This window comes from Haliotis rubra, unplaced genomic scaffold, assembly GCF_003918875.1.
Source record: "Haliotis rubra isolate DU_JTF1 unplaced genomic scaffold, ASM391887v1 Scf1629, whole genome shotgun sequence".
Lineage (NCBI taxonomy): Eukaryota > Metazoa > Mollusca > Gastropoda > Lepetellida > Haliotidae > Haliotis > Haliotis rubra.
In genome coordinates this window covers 1-7,373 of record NW_025765591.1, presented here as the reverse complement: position 1 = coordinate 7,373, position 7,373 = coordinate 1, and the positions used below count along the sequence as shown (strand labels likewise).

General features: G+C 39.3%; 2 long non-coding RNA genes across 2 annotated transcripts; one reads left to right on the top strand and one right to left on the bottom strand.

Moving 5' to 3' along the window:
* Positions 1-1,561: 1,561 nt before the first annotated feature.
* On the bottom strand, positions 1,562-6,796 carry LOC124271712. The gene is made up of 3 exons (XR_006897112.1): positions 6,784-6,796; positions 5,137-5,138; positions 1,562-1,640 (listed from the first exon to the last, which is right to left on the bottom strand). It is a non-coding gene; the product is annotated as an uncharacterized LOC124271712 (long non-coding RNA).
* Positions 4,521-6,763, top strand: LOC124271711. The gene is made up of 3 exons (XR_006897111.1): positions 4,521-4,798; positions 5,501-5,585; positions 6,639-6,763. It is a non-coding gene; the product is annotated as an uncharacterized LOC124271711 (long non-coding RNA).
* Positions 6,797-7,373: the final 577 nt, after the last annotated feature.

Here is a 7,373-nt window from a genome sequence, read left to right as displayed (position 1 = left end):
TGTCTACTGCTGGTGTTGTACCCTGCAAGAACAAGCCACACATCCCATATACCCAAATACACCATATGGGGTTAATATCAGAAAACATTCGGCAGAAAATAAGGGCTGTCACCTCTAAGCTTACTTGTACTAAGTTATTAAAATTAGAACAACAAATTGATCAATCACACACATCCACAATCAAAGTTACAAATAAAACATTCCTTTGAGTTTGAAACTTTTATACAGTCAAATATCGGAATAACTTGTGTGTGTCTAAATGACTTGACTGAATGTACATTTTTAGATTGAATTATGAAAACACAAGAAAGCATATTGGGCACATTTCTATCTACTTAACTACCAGTATAACTGCATTTACATTCTATAAAATGCTGAGTTATCGCAGAGCTAAATTATTTGCTCACCATCATATACTTTGACAGAGTCGTATTTGCATTCCATCTCATTCTCAAGTGTAGAATCCAGAACCACAATCCGTATCATGTCATTCTGTGCAGGTGCCCTGATACTCCACGTACAGCTGCAGTTACTAGAACATATACATGTGTTGTTGCATCCAGATTGTTACAATCAGGAGACAAGGGGGACTGTTAATTGAAGGAGGTGTCCCTCAAGCCAATGTCTCAGCAGCTCATATTCCCAATGGTTACAAGGAATGAGAAACCAAACAGCTTTCCCAGGAAAGCGGTGACGCCTGACGTGACTAATTTAGGATCTACACCAAAATATCGCCACCTTCACACCAGAGAGATGTTTATCATCGATACAGAATTTGACACGACTTCACATCTCTACTGTAAGCTGTGCATGCTAATGCAATGGATTAGACGGAATCCGGACAGACAGCCTCAACACTGATGTTCAGTACGGTGTGCCATGATGTTAACACACTCTTTCTGGTTTTGATGTGTTCACATGCCACAAGTTATTGAAGCCAGCTTATTTATGATAAACAGTAAGAGAGACGTGTGCTGGACAACTTATTTCATAAACTTTATGAAAAGTGACGAACTTGTGTTCGGTGAGAACATAATACTTACTTTGATTACACCATGCCATTTAGCAAGTGGTCAAATGTAACATATGTTATATTATGTACTTTTGATATATATAAGAAAGTGTAAATCCCAAATATAACATATGTTACAATACTTACTTTGGATAACCAACAGGATAACTAGGTGATGTTAATTCCTGGGGCGAGTTTGAAGCATTGAGGATACCCCCACAGGTGTAATTTGAACACGATCCTGCTGTGAATATAAGAGCACATTTTGAAGACAGTGACTAAATTAGGAATCCATAGGGATTCCTTGTTAGAAATGGTTCCTGACAATGCTGTACTGCTTTTAACATCCGACTTAATCAATAGTGGTTTGTCTGGGTGCATTTATGTACACGTTGTAGCTTTTCAACGACCTCCATCGATGTGGATTGTTACTGCCCATACTCAATACCAATCCTTGGATTTATTTTCCACTCTCGACCTTTTTACAGTCTGTCGTCATACTACTGGAATACTGTGGGTGTCAAAGCGACAAAGCCTTACCACATTCATAAGAATGCTAAAAGCACAGTCGATTGTATAATTGTGACTATATCTTGAGCATATATTTGTTTCAGCAGAATTACAGCTGCTTGGTGTTTGTGAATAAATCAAGTCTGGACCAGGCAATCTAGTGATTGTCACCATGAGATACGACAGAGCATGTGTTTATGAATCACTATGAAATAGTGACGATACCAGGTGTTCGCGGAAAGATGCGTGTATCCTGCACCACCGGTGGCACCCGTCATAAACACATGCAAAGTCGTGTCAATTGTTCACCTGAAAAAAATCCGGAACGTCTGGTACAAGCAAAACTATTGAATTGCATCAGATATCATGTTTGTTACTGATGCATCAAAGTTCGAAATGTCCTCCACATGTCTTCCATAAAACTTCTTGAAAGCAACTTACAAAAACATTCATTCGCAATGTTGTACCCGTGACGATACTGTCCGGTTTAACGGGGGCTGAGTGTAGATGATCTTGTAAACTGAACCTGTTATAAGACAAGGTATTGAGGACGCTGGTATAAAGTGTCAGAGAATCGTGGGTGGTACATGTAGGTATCGTAATGGGCTGGGATCTACCATCGTCATAGATGATGTATCGAAGTGTCACCAGTGGTTTAGTTGTACAAGCTTACCGACGGTGGTTCCGCATCCACTCAGTGTGAGGAACAGACAGGACAGGAACGTAATACGAGACGTACGAGACATACACACACATTGAGGCCATTCATGTCGGCGATGTTGACTCTTTAATAAGTGATACGTGGTCTACGGTGTCAACAAAGTGATACAGTCGCGATTGAACATAGTTATCTGATACAACACAATGTGACCTCTGACCCGAGTATCAGTATCAACCGTTACTCACAGCTGGTCTCGTGTGTTTGCTATTCTAGCGACAGCACTAATGCCTACTTTCGTAATAAACAGAAAACACGTCAAAAGCTGTTGCATTTCATTGGTCTTTCACAGAGAGACTGTTTCAAAACAAGGAACTCCAATAAGACCTGTAAAACAACTGTAATCAAGCATGTTTCGTTTATTAATAGTTGTCTGATTACATTCATGTCTGTTTACAGAAACCAACATGTACATTAAATACTTTAATATATCTAATTTGATGAAATATCTGCTGAGTTTGATTTGCAGAATCTTATGTGACTGATTTAAAATGATGTAAAAATATATTTGGAAGAAAAGATAGCATTATGATAACTGAAAAGCACTTAAATATATTAAGAATTCACCTATTTGCAAATTAATTTAATATTTATTTGTTTCTTTTGGATGAAGATAAAATTCATTTTTTATGAGAATTTGTATACATATATTGCTTTGGACTGCAGTTGACAGACTTTATCGAGAATGCATGGTTATCACCCCTTGAAACCGAAGTCGATGTTTGTCGAGGGAAAATAAAACGGTCAATAGTGAATTTAAAATGTTAAAACAAAAGGAAGTTGGATAAAAAAAATCAATCATGATAAAATGCCTAGATGGCTCGTGCAGACATACACCAGGATTCTGATAAGCGTATATAATCTCTGTCAGGCATCCAGCAGAACATTGGTATCTCGTTTCCACTTTGCTTTGTCCACTAGCAATTGATGGAGATTCTGGTACGCGCTGTGTAATTGATGTACACCCAGGCATACGGGCTATGTAGTATTCCGGTAGCTGCATGGTAACAACAGAGGGTCCTCAAATTGATACAAATACAGGATACCTCCGAAATAAAAGAGTAATAGTACCAATTGTAAGCTTTGTACAATAGCGAAATGTGGCTTTTAAGACAACTGTTCCACTCGTTGGTGAGTGAGTGAGTTTAGTTTTACGCGGCTTTTAATATTCCAGCAACTATCACGACGGGGGACACCAGAAATGGTCTTCACACATTGTGCCCATGTGGGGAATCGAACCCGGCTCTTCAGCGCGACGAGCGAACGACTTAACCGGTAGGATACCCCTCCGAACCTACTCGTGTGTCTCTGTCTGTCTGACATAATTACATGCACCTGTGCACATTAGTTCACATTTATAAAAAGAACAATATTATAGTTTTATCACTAATACTTATGTATTAAGTAACACACAGTATACTGACTGCGAGCCAACATTTTACATCGCCTTGATACCGGGCGCCAGGCACGGTAACAACAAGTAAACGACATGCAGAAAAACAAGTTTTATTTTTAAAGTACAAATACACACACTGAATTTGTGAAGCAAATAATACTGAATTTATATCATTACATGTTTTGTACATGTTCTAAAAAGCTAGAATAAAATATGAATATTTCAAATATAACTGATAATACTATTCATTTATAATGAAAGTTCACATTGTCAATACGAGGTCAACATCAATCGCGTTTCACATACGTCACCAAATGTCTGATAAACCAGACCGGCATTCGGAAGTTTGTAAATAAAAGAAATGATTGGGAATCAATCGCGGGTCAAAAATCGTGTCTTGATTCACTGAATGGAATTCACACACCCTCCAGACGGGACATTTATCTCATCGAACGTACATGTACTAGACTTAAAACCAATGTGGTCGAAATTCCAAAATGCTGACGCGAGTCACGACAGCGATAAGGAAACTAAATATTTCATTACATGTTTCGTTTCCTCTAAATACTACGTCGGTTCGGGTGAGCTAGTGCACGCTCTATGAGTCAGTTCAAAAACAATACATGATAATGTACATTGTTCAGTGATGCCTACCGCTTGTGGCCTAACTGCCTTCTTGATATTGCACGAGTACTACTGCTATTTCACTCACGTACCCAGCCACCCCACCCGCTCCCTGCCCTTATCTTCCCCTATCCACTACCCTTGTAAATCAATTGTCTGTTCCCTTATCATTTGGCCTACAACCTTTTGGATATAGCGGCTGGGTTGCCCGGTGATAATTTCTTTGAACACATAATCGTGACCAGGTTGTTTACCCACGTTTTAGCTGTCAGACTTCACATCGTCTAATAGACCTGAGATATGACCCTGGTGCATGCGTCATGTAACGCTGAATATAAACCCCAGCACTGCAGCAGTGTTTACGACTTCGTCGGAACTTGGATTGTAACACATATGCAGGGAAATAGATACTGGCTTTTATAGGGACAAGGTTTTTCTAACGTGTGACCGTGTTACTCGCAGTCAAGGGAAGCATCAAGGACAACAGAGATGAGGCTTTCACTACTCTTGCATCTCTTGTTCATCTGTGCGCACAAAGGTATATCTGTAATTTCACCTGTTGGAAGACAATATGTATGACATTGTCAGAAACAAAATGCTTCTGTTTGATTTAATTTGGTTCAGGTATGTTTAGGATTTCTTGGTTGACATGTGATTTTCTAAATAATGTAACGCTGCGGACATTCTAGTTCTGTACCTCTGGCGTATAATGAAAAACATGCTGAGGTTGCCATGGTCGGGTACCATCTTCTTGCCATCGTACCCAAATGTTTGTAGTTAACCTTTCAATTATTGATTTGCCTGGCCGATATTTTACAGGTTACCTGGATACAGTAACGTTTGCTGACTGCGTTGAATACATTAATTAACTCTAACTACTGTGATAGTTATAGCCAATCTGCTGGTGCTGCTCTATCTTTCATGGTGCAGGAGCACGATATGACTTACATATATGCACCAGTATTCTTCCACAATAGTTAACGGTCTTCTATATTTACCCTATTCCTAGTGTGCCGACAGCCTCGACCGGATGGACCTATATTAATGATGTGTTATCGTGTTGTGTGTAGCGAGTGAATGAGAGTTGTTTTATGCCACAGTTTTCGGTTACGCCATTCTTCTTAATGTAGACGAAAGGCCTGAAGTGGTGCAAGCCTCACCAGTTTGATGAAAGGTTATGCTTCTGAGAGTCCTGAATAATACCATGAACAAATTTTGAATTTTTGTATCTTCCTTTCAGAATTATGTTCCAGTTATGTCACAAGGAGGGTCATTCACGTTGACAGTGTTCCGCGTACTATTGAGGCTACGCCACCTTACCGGGGGTAAGATTTACTTCCAGAGCATTTTACCTTGTAAACAGTACGAGTGACCGAGTTTATTTTATGCCGCCGCTGTTAGCGGAGGGGGAAACCAGAAGTGGTATTCACACTTTGCACACATGAGGGGAATCGAATCCTCCCCACCACCACCCCCAACACACACACATACACACACACACACACACCAACACACACACACACACACACACATACACACATATATGTATAGTATGAATATCCCTAAGGTGCCTGTAAACCTGCTCACAAGGCCGTATTGTATAACTGAACTCGTTTTATTCTTTCATTTAACGTGTTTCTGTTAAGATTCAAAATTCAAAATTCAAAACTGAAATACTGTATATCTTGATGCATCCAGCATACACTGAGAATTAAATATATGTTATTAAAAGAGGTTATGTAATATTATGAAACAATTTCAATGGTGAAGGAATTTTCAAATATATAATAAAGCAAATACTCATCATGTATCGATTGGGAGATGAAATCTATCGTCACTATAACTAGTTTTATTCATATAATCACGTGTTTTGGAGACAGTGGTCATCACTTTGAAGATACAAGTGTATCGCATTCGTAAATATTACTGTTGAATGTGTGAGTTTTAGAAATGGCATCCACTCATTGTACCCATGTGGGAATCGAATCCCAGGTCTTCGGCGTGACGAGCGGACGCTTTAACCACTAGGCTACCCCACCGGCCCAAACTATTACTTCAGAACAGCCACAGATGCAATCGAGACTAACGTAGCCCGTGTGACCGATCACCTCTGTGCGAAAAATATCTCTACTTTTCCTTTGTGCATAGAAGTACGGAGCACCGAGTATTTTAATGTTTCAATACACACAGAGAGGGGGATCGACTAGTCAGAATTGCTCACCCAAATGGCACACATTGAATCCCATTTGCATAGATCGAGATAGACAGATACACACACACACACACACACGCACATCATCACACACCTTCTGTCTCTAGGTAAAATGTGTGGAACCTTCTGCTTTGTGCTTTATACACTAAAGTCTCTCATATTTCAGGTCAGCTGAGTGGCGCTTCTTGGTTAGTGATGTGATAGGGTCACTTATACCTTGACCGTCAACACCAGGTTGCCGCCTACGAGGAACTGTTCACAATAATAACTCTGTCATAAGTATCAAAGAAGGTATTAGGTTTGATACATACCTATGTTGTTTGTTTTGCACTATAAGATAATTGACTCTAAATCATTGGAGTGCTTTTTTTGGTTTTCGACTTACACTCTGTGACCTAAATACTGTTTGTTGATGCACTGACGTCAGCTGAACCATTCATAGAAGAATCGTTATGATTAATGTTCATTTTATTCTTAGTGTTTTGTACTCGTGGTGTCTGTGGGAGGTCACGGTGTCTGTTAGGTGCTAATAGTACAAATTGTTTTAATATTGTTGATATAAACCTTTATTGGTTAATATATAACTCATAAATCATAACCATGAGGATATGAACTAGGCGGAACTCTAACGGTTTTGCACGCAAATTCACTAATTTTGGGGCTGCTTGATGCCATATATATAGTTATATACCATTTTTAAAAGGAGTAGGTTAAAAGACACTATTGATTGTGTGCTTCTTGAAGGTTTATTTGAATTCTTGCTTCTTTATAAATCTCCATGGGTTCCGTTTCTTTGTGTGAAGACAAAGGTAGAATTTGATGTTTGCAGCCTATGATACCGAGAGAGGTGTTTCTCTGCGGTGACGGAGACTATGAAAGTCATGGGACGGTCGTTACTGCA